This window comes from Oratosquilla oratoria, chromosome 15 (assembly GCF_046742065.1).
Source record: "Oratosquilla oratoria isolate Oo_2021 chromosome 15, ASM4674206v1, whole genome shotgun sequence".
Classification (NCBI taxonomy): domain Eukaryota; kingdom Metazoa; phylum Arthropoda; class Malacostraca; order Stomatopoda; family Squillidae; genus Oratosquilla; species Oratosquilla oratoria.
Window position 1 is genome coordinate 38,727,620 of NC_134791.1, and position 14,149 is coordinate 38,741,768.

Sequence of the window (14,149 nt, forward strand, 5' to 3'; positions counted from 1 at the left end):
TGTCATTATTAGTAACTTCTAAACTTAATAAATATGTTCGAAACTTGTATCTATTAATACACATTAAAGTTATCATTAATAGTACCTTGTAAACTTATATGCTAAACTTGTCATTATTAGTACAAAATAAAGTTATCATTACAAGAACCTTCTACACATCAAAGTTATCTTGAAGAGTATCTTCTAAACCTGTCAATCCTAGTAGATTCTAAACTTTTAATTGTATATACATTCTAAACCTGTGGTTATTAGCAGATTTCTCAAGTTTATCATTTCTCAAGTTTATCATTATTCTAAACTTGACATTATTGGTATATTCTAAACTTGTGAGTATTAATACATATTAAAGTTACCATTAGTAATGTCTTCTAATCATGATATTGTTAGTTTATTCAAAACTAATCATTATTAGTACGTATTATATTGATCATTAATAGCAACTTCTGATTTTGCTATTACCAGAAGTTTCTAAACTTTGCATTATTAATATGATTCAAACGTGTCATTATTACTACACATTAACGTTATCATTAATATAACCTCCAAAACTTGTCATTATTACAAAATTATAAACTTGTGATTATTGGTACATATTAAAGTTATCATTAACAGTGTCTTTAAACTTTTCAATATTAGTATTTTTCAAACATTAATTATTAGAAGACATCAAAGTTTTCATTTATAGTACATTTTAAATTTGTCATTAGCACGTTCTGGTCATTATTAGTACAAATTAAAGTTATGATATATATTACCTTCTAAAGTTGTCATTATTAGTAATTTCTAAACTTAATAAATATGTTCAAAACTTGTATTTATTAATAAACATTAAAGTTATCATTAATAGTACCTTGTAAACTTATATGCTAAACTTGTCATTATTAGTACAAAATAAAGTTATCATTACTAGAACCTTCTAAACTTATTATTAGTATATTCCACACTTGTCATTATTTCTACACATTAAAATTATCTTGAAGAGTATCTTCTAAACTTGTCAATCTTAGTAGATTCTAAACTTTTAATTGTGTATACATTCTAAACCTGTGGTTATTAGTGCATTTCTTCTATACATGTCGTTATTAGTATATTCTAATTTTGTCATTATTAGGACACCTTAAAGTTATAGCTAATAGCACCTTCTTGATTCGTTATTGTTGGTATATTATAAACTTTTCATTATTAGTACACATTAGTACACATTAGTACACATTATTAGTACACATTAAACTTATCAATCCAAACTTGCCAGTATTAGTGTATTCTAAACTTTTCTTTATTTTTATAATATAAACTTGTCGTTATTGATACATATTAAAAATATTATTAGTAGTATCTCCTAAACTTGTATTATTAGTACAGTACCTTCTAAACATCATTATTAGTATATTCTAAACTTGTCATTATCAGTACACATTAACGTTATTATCAATATTACCTTCTTAACTTGACATCATTAGTATAGTATAAACTTGCCATATTAGTACACATTAAATTAATCATTAATAGTATATTCTAAAATTATCATTATCAGTATATTCTCTAACTTCATTATTAGTACACATTAAAGTTATCATTAGAAATACCTTCTAAAATTTTCATTATTAGTACATGTTAAAACTATTAGGACCTCGTATACTTATAATCATTGGTATATTCTAAACGTGGCAAAACTAATATATTCCAAATTTTATCATTTTTCTAAACTTGTCATTATTGCTATATTCTAAACTTGTGAGTATTAGTACATGTTAAAGTAGTATTGTCTTCTAAACATGACATTGTTAGTTTATTCAAAACAAATCATTGATAGTATTAGTATTTTCTAAACTTTGCATTGTTAATATAATTCAAACGTTTCATTACACATTAACGTTATCATGTCATTATTGCTGTTTTTTAACTTTTCTTTATTGGTATTTTATAAACTTGTTTTTATCCACACATATTAAAGCTATTAATAGTAGTATCTTCTAAACTTGTCATTATTTGTATATTCTAGTATTATTAGTACACGTTAACAGTACCTTCTACCTTTACAGTAACTTGACATCATTAGTATATTATACACATGTAAGTCATCATTAATAGTATATTCCAAATTTGTCATTATTACTATATTCTAAACTTGTCATTGTTAGTAGACATTAAAGTTATCATTAAAAATACCTTCCTAATTTTTCATTATTTGGATATTATAAACCTCTTCTTATTAGAACACATTAAAATTATCGTTCTTAAAATATTCTAACCTTGTCATCAGTAGTACATTTTAATTAAATTAACGTTATAATTAATAATATCTTCCAAATTAAATTACAAATTAAATATATCATTAGTAGATCCATCTACGCCTGTCATTTAGTATATTCTAAACTTCTTATTAGTACATTAAAGTTATAATTTATCGTACCTTAACTTCTCATTATTAGTATATTCTAAACATGTTATTAATGCACATTAAAGTCATCATTAATAGTAACTTCTAAACATGATCTAAATTTGTTATTTGTTATTTGTTAAATATGTTCTAAACTTGTCCTAAATTTGTTCTAAATTTAAATTTGTCCTAAACTTGTTCTAAATTTGTTATTTGTTATTTGTTAAATATGTTCTAAACTTGTCCTTATTTGTTCAAATTAAAGTTATATCTGATAGCACCTTCTAAATTTATAAATGTGAGTATATTCTTAATTATTAATACACATAAAAGTTACTATTATTAGTACCTTTTAAATTTGTCATTATTAGGACACATTAAAAATGTCCTTAATGGTACATTGTAAGCTTGTCATTATTAGTATATTCTAAACATGTAGACACTTAAGTTATCATCAATAATGCATTCTAAACTTCTCATTTTAATATTAGCAGTACTTGCGAATGTTAGTATATTCTAAACTTTTCATTAATATTACCTTCTAAACTTCTCAATGTAGGTATATTCTAAACATAGCTATCAGTAATAGTTCCTTCTAAACCTATTACTATTTGTATATTCTAAACTTATCATAGTTAGTAGACAGGAAACTTTCATTTTTAAAAAGTTGCTATTATATGATAAACTTTTCATAAATAATACAAATTAAAGTTTTTTTTTATTAGTACCTTCTAAACTTATCACTATTGGTATATTCTAAAATTCTCATTATTAGCACTCATTAACAGTGCCTTCAGAACCTATATATTAGTATATTCTAACCTTGTCATTTTTTGTTAACAGTTATAGTAACTTCTCAACTTGTTATTATTAGCATATTCTAAACTTGTCTTAGTTAGTATATTGTAAACTTTCATTATTAGCACACATGAAAGTTTTCATTAACAGTACTTTCTAAACTTCTCATTATTACGTTTCATTATTTCCACATTAATAGGATATTTTAAACTTATCATTATTGCTATATTTTAAACATGTGAGTATTACAATCTTCTAAACTTGTCATTATCTTTTATTCTAAAAGTTTTATTATTTGTATTTCATTTACAGTACCTTTTAAACTTCTCATTATTACGTGCTATTATTAGTTCATTTTTAATCTATCATTAATAGTATCTTTTCAATTTATGATTATTGCTATATCTTAATCATATCAATATTAGATTCCTCTAAAGTTGTCATTACCTTTTATTCTAAACTTTTTATTACTTGTGTATTAACCTTTCAGTATTAGTACATTCTAAATTAATAGTATTTTCTAAACTTGTCATTATTAGTATATTGAAAAGTTATCATTGATAGTATTTTCTAAACTTGTCATTATTAGTATATTGAAAAGTTATCATTGGTAGTATTTTCTAAACTTGTCATTATTAGTATATTCAAAAATTGTTATTATCACTAAACTTTAAGGTTATCATTAATAGTTCCTTTTAAACTGTCATTTTTAGCATATTCTAAGCATCTCATCATTGGTACATAATAAAGTTGTCATCAATAGTACTTTGTATATTCTAAACTTATTATTAGTATACTCTAAATATGTCACTATTAATTCACTTATGGTTACTACTACTAGTACACATTCAAGTTATCATTAAAAGTATATTCTAAAATTGTCATTATTAAATTATTCTAAACTTCTCATTATCAGTATATTCCAAACTTTTTATTTTGATAACACATTAAAGTTATTATTATTAGATTCCAAATTTGTATCTAGTACACATTAACGTTATCATTAATAATATCTTCCAAACTTTTCATTATTAGTGCATTATGAAATTGTAAATAATACTACCTTCTAAACTTCTCATTATCACTATATTCTAAACTTGTAACACATTAAAGATATCATTAATAGTACCTTTTATACTTGTTGTTATTACCATATTCTAAACTTTTTATTATTAGTAATTTATTATTAGTATATACTGAATTTATTATTTATCTTCTAAAGTTGTCTTTATTAGTATATTGTAAACTTGCAGTACAAATTAAAGTTATCTTGAACAGTACCTTTTAAACTTTTAATTATTGGTATATTCTAATCTTTTCATATTAGTACACATACCTGTACCTTCTAAACCTCTGATTATTAGTATATTGTAGACTTCTGATTATAAGTACACACAAAAGTTATTATTAACAATAACTTGTCAAAGTTTAGAAGTTAATATTAGTAGAACCTAAACTTATCATTATTAGTATATTCCACACTTGTCATTATTTCTAAACATTAAAGTTACCATTAACAGTATCTTCTGAATTTGTCAATCTTAGCATATTCTAAATATCATTGTAAGTATATTCTAAACCTGTGATTATTAGTATATATTAAAATTTTGTCATTATTAGGACTCATTAAATTTATAGTTAATAGCACCTTCTTAATTTGTCTGTTAGTGCATTATAAACTTGTCATTATTAATACACATTAAACTTATCCAAACTTGTTAGTATTAGTGTATTCTAAACTTTTCTTTATTATTGTTACATATTAAAGTTATTATTAGTAGTATCCTCTAAACTTTTTATTACTTGTATATTCTAGTATTAATAGTACACATTAATAGTACACATTAAGAGTTTTGTAACTCCATTGGTATATTGTAACTCCATTAGTATATTTATAAAGAATACCTTTTAAAAAAAATTATTAGTACATGTTAAAACTTTCATTTTCCAAATGTTTTATTTGAACACATTAGAACACATTAAAATTACCATTCTAAACTTGTCATTAATAGTACATATTGAAGTTATCATTAATAATATCTTTAATCTGATCATTATTAGTATATTATATAATTATCCTTATTAGTACACATTAAAGTTATCATTAATATCACTTTCTAACCATTAGAATATTCTAAACACTAATTGGCATGTTCTAATTTTTATTTATTTATAGTGTATTCTAAAGTTGCCATTATTCTAAACTTTTCATTATTATTATATTCTATACTTGTTAGTATTGATACACATGATTGTTAGCACTTTCCAAAGTTGTCATTATTCGTATATTCTAACTTTGTCATTATTAGTACACATTACAGTTATCATTTATATTACCTTCTAATATTTGTAAATTATCAGTATCGTCTATAATTACCATTATTAGTGCATATTAAAGTTATCATTAATAGTACTTTCTAAGCTTGTCCTTATTAGTATATTCTAAACATGTGATTATGAGTTATCATTAATAGTATATTCTAAACTTGTCATTAATAGTACAATTACAGTTATCATTAATAGTATCTTTATTCTGATCATTATTAGTATGTTCTATAATTATCATTATTAGTATTAGTTATCATTAATAGTATCTTGTAAACTTGTCATTATTAGTATGCTCTAAACTCGTCATTATAAGTATGTTCTTAACGTATCATCATTACTATACATTAAAATTTCTAAACTTGTCATTGTTAGTATATTATAAACTTACCCATAATAGTATATTCTCAACTTTCATAATATTTGTTATTATCAGTATCCTCTACAATTGCCATTATTAGTGCATATCAAAGTTATCATTAATAGTACTTTCTAAACTTGTCCTTATTAGTATATTCTTAACATGTGATTATGAGTACATATTAGAGTTATCATTAATAGTACTTTCTAAACACATAATTATCTTTCATATTCTAAGCTTGTCACTATTGGTACACTTTAAAGTTATCATTAATAGAATATTATTTAAATTTCATTATTAGTATATTTTAAACTTGTCATTAACAGTACAATTAAAGTTATCATTAATAGTATCTTTAATCTGATAATTATTAGTATGTTCTATAATTATCATTATAAGTATTAGTTATCATCAACAGTATCTTGTAAACTTATTATTAGTATATTCCAGTACCATTAACAGTACTTTCTTAACTTGTCATTATTAGTATATTACAAACCTACCCATAATGGTATATTCCCAACTTTCATAATTAGTACACATTATAAGTAGCTTCCAAACTTGTATAAACTTGTATATTCTATAGTTGTCACTCCTACTACATATTTAAGTTATTATTAAAAGAATCTTCTGATCTTGTCGTTATTGGTATATCCTAAACTTGTCATTAATAGCACTCGTTAATACCATAATCTTAACTTGTCATTATTAGTACACATTAAAGTTTTTATTAGTTGTACCTAAAAAGTGTCATTAATCTTATATTCTAAACTTGTCATTACTAGAACATATTAAAGTTATCTTTTCAACTTGTCTTTATTAGTATAATTCAAACATTAATTAGTAATCATTATTAGTGTATTCTAAACCTGTTATTGTTAGTCACTATCCAAAAACTCTAAACTTTTCATTATTAGTACACATTAAAGTTTCAATTAATTGTACCTTTTGAATATGACATTATGACACATTAAACTTGTCATAATGTCATTATTCTAAACTTTCTTTAATCGTACATGTTAAAGATATTGCTAAGAGAATCTTCTAACCTTGTCAATATCAATATACATTAAAATGATTATTACTATTATATTCTAATCTTGACAACACAATAGAATATACCGATTATTACCACATTCTAAATTTGTCATTATTTGTGCAAATATAATTTATCATTAATCGCACACTTCTTACTATTAGTATATTCTAAATTTGTTATTATTAGTAAACTTTGAGGTTATCATAAATATTACCTTTTAAACTTGTCATCATTAGTATATTCTAAACATGCCATTATTAGTATATTCTAATAACACTGATATACAAATTTTAAAAAGTTGCGGATATCTTGGTATCCAACACTTGTTCTATGACATGTGAAACATGCTGATTCAGGATATGAAAACCATTTGTCTCTGTCACCCACCGTTTATTTGATATACGCCTTCAACCATTTATATTTCACTAGACCAATTTATTTTTACATGAGTTTTTACATGGCATCAGCTAAGTAAATAGTAAAATTGAGGTGCATGGCACTTGTATTATACAATATCTAGTTCAACATATAATATACACATGCAATCCATACACACTGAAATACTTTCTTAATCTAAGGTGCGTTTGGTTTGAATTTCTTGGTCGTAGACTTGCGTTTGTGTTGAGCATTTGTTATGTCACGCTGAAGTGACCAGCAGTAGTCGGCCAACATTGCTACACTCCATCGACCTTGATACCGTGACTCCATCACCGAGATGTCCTGGTGAAAACGTCCACCGTGTTCGTCACTAACTGAACCTAGGTGTTCGGGGAAGAAGTCAAGATGTGAGTCGAGCAGATGAATCTTAAGGGACATGTTGGCTCCTATAGTCAGCGCAAGGAGAATTGGCCGATAAGGCGGGGCTAAGAGATTTCCCGGTGTTGCCACATGTGGGCATCCATGGCGAGAACGTGCATGTGGATGCAATGTTTTCTGAATGCAGTATAAGGGGGGCGGGGCCAGAGATTAGATGTAGCGGCACCGTCGCTCTCTCATGCATATATGCCATATCTAGACTTAAAGAAACGAAACCTTTGTATAGAAAACATTGCTTTGATTTTTACCTCTGTGGTGGTGTGTGACAAAAAATTATAATATAATCATATGAGGCAACATTATAAAACTATAAAATAGAATTATGAAATAAAATGAAATTATAGAATAATTATATGTGGCACCACAGGGGAACTCCCAGTGCTCCGCCCTAACGGCCAGACCTCAGTGCAACGGGTTTGTACGCACTGATGCATTTCTTCACAACATTAACATAGTCTGCAGATCTATAATTTCCAAGGAAATTGGCTACAACTGATTTGAATGCTACCCATGCCTTTCTTTCAAATGTGAAGTAGTTGTACCCGGTGCAAGCAAATTAAATTCTTTAAGGCGTGAACCGAGCAATTTCGCTTGACCTTTTGTTAGGGCCAGGTCCCGTACGAGGTCAGACAGATCAGCATTGTTAACTAAATGAATACCTTCTCCGGATTGGTAGTCAGGGTCGGATACGTTGCTGGAAGATGAAGGAGAACTTTCTGCTTGCGTTTCTTCATCAACTGTATATTCTGCAGGTGCTATTGGTATTGGACAACTTACGGGATCATGTAGAATTGGTTTAGAAACTGAGAACGTCTGGATACTTTACAGATGCACGAGTTTTGTAAGAAAAGCCAAACAAAAATAACAGTCAGTTGTATGGTTTCTTGACTCACGCCATATCATGGGAACTTCGCCTTCCTAATCCAACCACGCAAGTTGCATGCACATGTCAAACAGATGAACTGTGGTGCCCAGGATTTACCAGTATCCACCTTTGAATCATAGTATAGTTCATATGCTTTCTTCAGAAATGGTGTAAAAGTCTTCCGATGGGATTTGTCTGTTAGATAGTCGCACACATAGCAAAACAGATCCGGTGAATTTATACAACCTCTGGACGCCATAATTTCGCCTTAACCTGAAAATTGAAAAAGAAAAAAATGAAAGATTAGTAATGCTATATCTTAAATGTTTTGACACGTTACATTAAATACAACTATTTTTACAGACGACGATGATATTGTATGGCGTTGTATGAAAAATGACTAAAAACGTGGGGGTTAAAAAAAATGTGATGAACGGTGTTTCTAGAAAATTAATTTTTGTCAATATTTTAGAAACCTGACGTGATAGAGCAAAACGATTTTCAAATTTGAAATCAGCATAAAAAACTACATTAGAAAAAGTGAACACCATACCAGATATCTATAGCTTGTTTATCAGTGATAATTCTTAGTATATTCTAAACTCGTCAATATTAGTTATCATTAATAGTATCTTCTAAACCTGTTCTAATTTTTTCATTATTAGTACACATCAAAGATATCATTAATAGTCCCTTTTAAACCTGTCACCATTAGAGTGTTCTATACTTTCCATTATTAGTACACATTAAAGTTATCATTAATAGTACTTTCTAGATTTCTCATTATACGTATATTGTAAACATGTCAATATTGGTATATTCTAAATATGTCTTCATTAATGTATCTAAACTTGTCATTATTAGTATGTTCTAAACTTGTCATAATATATCATATGAAATTTATCATTAATAGGACGTTATCATTAGTATATTGTAAGCCTGCTAAAGTTGTCATTATTCTATCTTTGTCATTATCATAATTTAAACTAGTATATTTAAACGTCATTAATAGTATATTCAAAACTCGTAATTATTAGTTAACTTATCATTAATAGTATATCCTAATCTTTATTATTTGTATATTCCAAATTTGCCATTAATAGTACACATTAAATTTATCATTAAAAGTACCTTCTAATCTTTTTTTATTGATACATTCTAACTTGGCATTATTAGTATGTTCTAAACTTATCATTAGTAAAAATTAAAGTAATTAATAGTACCTTCTAAACTTGTCATTAATAGTACCCTTTAGATAGTATAGTATAGTAAATAGTATCTTCTAAACCTGTATGTTCTAAGCTTGACATTATAAGTACACATCAAACTTTTTAAACTTGTCATCATTAGAATGTTTTATACTTTTCATTATTAGTACACATTAAAGTTATCATTGATAGTACTATCTAAACTTCAGTATATTCTAAACATGTATATTCTAAACATGTCTTCATTGGTATATTCTAAACTTATCATTATTATTAGAATGTTCTAAGCTTGACATTATAAGTACACATCAAACTTTTTAAACTTGTCATCATTAGAATGTTTTATACTTTTCATTATTAGTACACATTAAAGTTATCATTGATAGTACTATCTAAACTTCAGTATATTCTAAACATGTATATTCTAAACATGTCTTCATTGGTATATTCTAAACTTATCATCATTAGTATGATCTAAACTTGTCATTAATACTTCATATTAAATTCATCATTAATAGGACGTTCTAAACTTATCTTTATTTGTATATTCTAAACTTGGCAATTTTATGTTAAAATGTCTTTATTATTATATTTTAAACTAGAATATTCTAAACATTCTAAACTAATGATAAGTTTAGAACATACTAATAAAGTCATTAATAGTACCTCCGAAATTTATCATTAACAGTACCCTATAAATTTGTAATTATTAGTATATTTCAAACTCGTCATTGTTAGTAGTATCTTTTAAACTTGTCATTATCGGAATATTCTAACCTTTTCATTATTAGTACCCATCAAAGATATCATTAATTAAACTTGTCACCATTAGAATGTTCTATACTTTTCATTATTAGTACACATTTCTCATTATACGTATATTCTAAACATGTCTACATTGGAATATTCTAAATTTGTCATTATTAGTATGTTCTAAACATGTCATGAATAGTATCATTATTAGTATATTCTAAACTCTGCAATATTAGTAAATGTTAAAGTTGTCATTAAACCTTGTCTTTATTATTATAGTTTAAACTAGTATATTCTAAAGATGTCGTTATTCAAAACTCATTATCAGTAAACTTATCACTAATAGTATCTTCTAATCTTTTCATTATTAGTACACTTTAAATCTATCATTAATAGTACCTATTAATCCTGTTTTTATTAGTATTTTCTAAACCTGGCATTATTAGTGTGTTCTAAACTTATCATTAGTGAAAAATAAAGTTCTTAATAGTACCTTATACACTAATCATAAACAGCATCCTTTTAACTTGTAATTATTAGTATATTCTAAACTTGTCAATATTATTACACATTAAAGTTATCATTATCGTTAAAAACTTTTTACTACTAAACTTTAATGTGTTCTAATAAAAACAAGCTTAGAATATATATTCTAAACTTGTTTTTATTAGTACACATTAAAGTTATCATTAATAGTTCCTTTTCAACCTGTCGTTACAAATATTCTATATTTGTTATTGTTAGTACACAATAAATATATTAATTGTATTTTCACACTTCATTATTAGTATATTCTAAAATTCTCATGATTACTACACACTAATGTTATCTTTAGAATATCTTCTAATCTTGTTTTTATTGTTATATTCTAAACTTGTCAGTATTAGTATATTCTATTTTTTTTTATTAGTTCATATCAACGTTATCATTGTTAGTACCTTCTAAACTTATTATTATTAGTACATTCTAAATTCTAAACTTGTCATTATTATTACATATAGTTAATAATTATAGTAACATATAGAACAGTACCCTTTAAACTTGTAATTATTGGCATATATTTCCATTATTAGTTCTCATACATGTTCCTTCTAAACCTCTTTTTATTAGTATATTGTAAACTTATGATTATTAGTACACATTAAAGTTAATATTAATAATACCTTCTAAACTTGTCAAAGTTAAATGCATTATTAATGTATCTTTTAAACTTGCCATTATTAGTATATTTTAATTTTTCATTATTAGTACACATTGGTATATTCTAGTCTTTCCATTATTAGTACACATAAAAGTTATCATTAACTGTACCTTGCATTATAAGTATATTGTAAACTTGTCACATTAAAGCTAGACATTATTTGTATATTATTTGTATATTACATTATTTGTATATTACAAAATTGCTATTTCTAAAGTTGTCATTGTTAGTGCACATTTAAGTTATCATGCAATAGTACCTTCTAAACTTGTCATTAGTATATTCTTAACTTATTATTACTAGTACACATTAAAGTTATCATTAATAATACCTTCTAAACTTGTCATAATTAGAATATCATAAATCTGTCCCTATTAATATACATTATGATGATATTCTATGGTTGTCATTGTTAGTATATTCTAAACTTTTCATCATTAATACAGATCAAATTATTCAATATTAGTACATATCAAAGATATTTAATAGAACCTTCTAAAATTTTCTAAAACTTTGAGGTTTAGAAGGAACATGTATGAGTACTAATAATGGAAAGATATGCCAATAATGACAAGATTAAAGGGTACTGTTCTATATGTTACTATAATTATTAACTATATGTAATAATAATGACAAGTTTAGAATTTAGAATATACTAATAATAATAAGTTTAAAAGGTACTAACAATGATAACGTTGATATGAACTAATAAAAACAAATAGAATATACTAATGCTGACAAGTTTAGAATATAACAATAAAAACAAGATTAGAAGATATTTTTAAAGATAACATTAATGTGTGGTAATCATGAGAATTTTAGAATATACTAATAATGAATAGTGTGAAAATACAATTAATATATTTATTGTGTTCTAAACTTATCATTAGTGAAAAATAAAGTTCTTAATAGTACCTTATACACTAATCATAAACAGCATCCTTTTAACTTGTAATTATTAGTATATTCTAAACTTGTCAATATTATTACACATTAAAGTTATCATTATCGTTAAAAACTTTAATGTGTACTAATACAAACAAGTTTAGAATATATATTCTAAGCTTGTTTTTATTAGAACACATTAAAGTTTTTAACGATAATGATAACTTGAATGTGTAATAATATTGACAAGTTTAGAATATACTAATAATTACAAGTTAAAAGGATGCTGTTTATGATTAGTGTATAAGGTACTATTAAGAACTTTATTTTTCACTAATGATAAGTTTAGAACACACTAATAATGCCAGGTTTAGAAAATACTAATAAAACAGGATTAGTGGGTACTATTAATGATCAGATGTGGGAAATATTTCAAAATACGCTCACTAAGATGATTCAAACTTACATTCCTTTTAAGGACAGACGTCCCCCAAACCAGGCTCGCCCAAAGTGGCTCGACAAAGAAACTGAAAAAAGTATTGCTAAAAAGAGACAGGCTTATAAGAAATATAAGTGCTCGGGTGCATCTAATGACTATGAAAATTATGTATCAATACAGAGAGATTTAAAAAAGACAATAAGGAAAAGAAAACGACAATACGAAATGAATATCGCTGATAAATCCAAAGAATTCTATAGTTACATTAGAGATAAAAAGGTTGTTAGGAATCACATTGGTCCACTATTATCTGCTGACGGTCAACTTGAATATTCAAATGAAGGAATGTGTAATATCTTAAACAATTATTTTAGCTCGGTATTCGTAAACGAAACACCTCAAAGTGAATTCCAAACTGAAACCTGTGAAAAGTCTGGGGTAAACTTACTCACTACGGTAAATATAACAAAATAAAAAATTAAAAGGTGTATAGACAAACTCAAAGTTAATAAAACACCAGGCCCTGACGGTTGGCATCCAAAGGAAATCTAAAATTCAAAAAAGGTGACAAAAAGAAACCAAATAACTATAGGCCTATAAGTTTGACTTCAATCGTAGGAAAAATAATGGAAACTATCATCAGAGATGCTATCGAACATCATTTAGAAAGTAACCGTTTGATAAATGATAGCCAGCATGGTTTCAGACGGAAACGTTCTTGTGTGACTAACTTACTCGAATTCTACAACACAGTTATCTCGAATTATGACAAAAGAAACAATATAGATTTAATATATCTAGACTTTGCAAAAGCTTTTGATACCGTCCCACACGAAAGACTACTTACTAAATTAGCTTTGCATGGAATAAGTGGTAGCCTATTAGGTTGGACTAGTAATTGGTTGAAGGGTCGAAAACAGAGAGTTGTTTTAAATGGAAAAACTTCTGGATGGAAAAGTGTTGCAAGTGGAGTTCCTCAGGGTTCCGTTCTTGGGCCACTTCTATTCATAGTATATATAAATGATATAGACCATGGACTAAAATCTACTGTTTCCAAATTTGCTGATGATACAAAACTG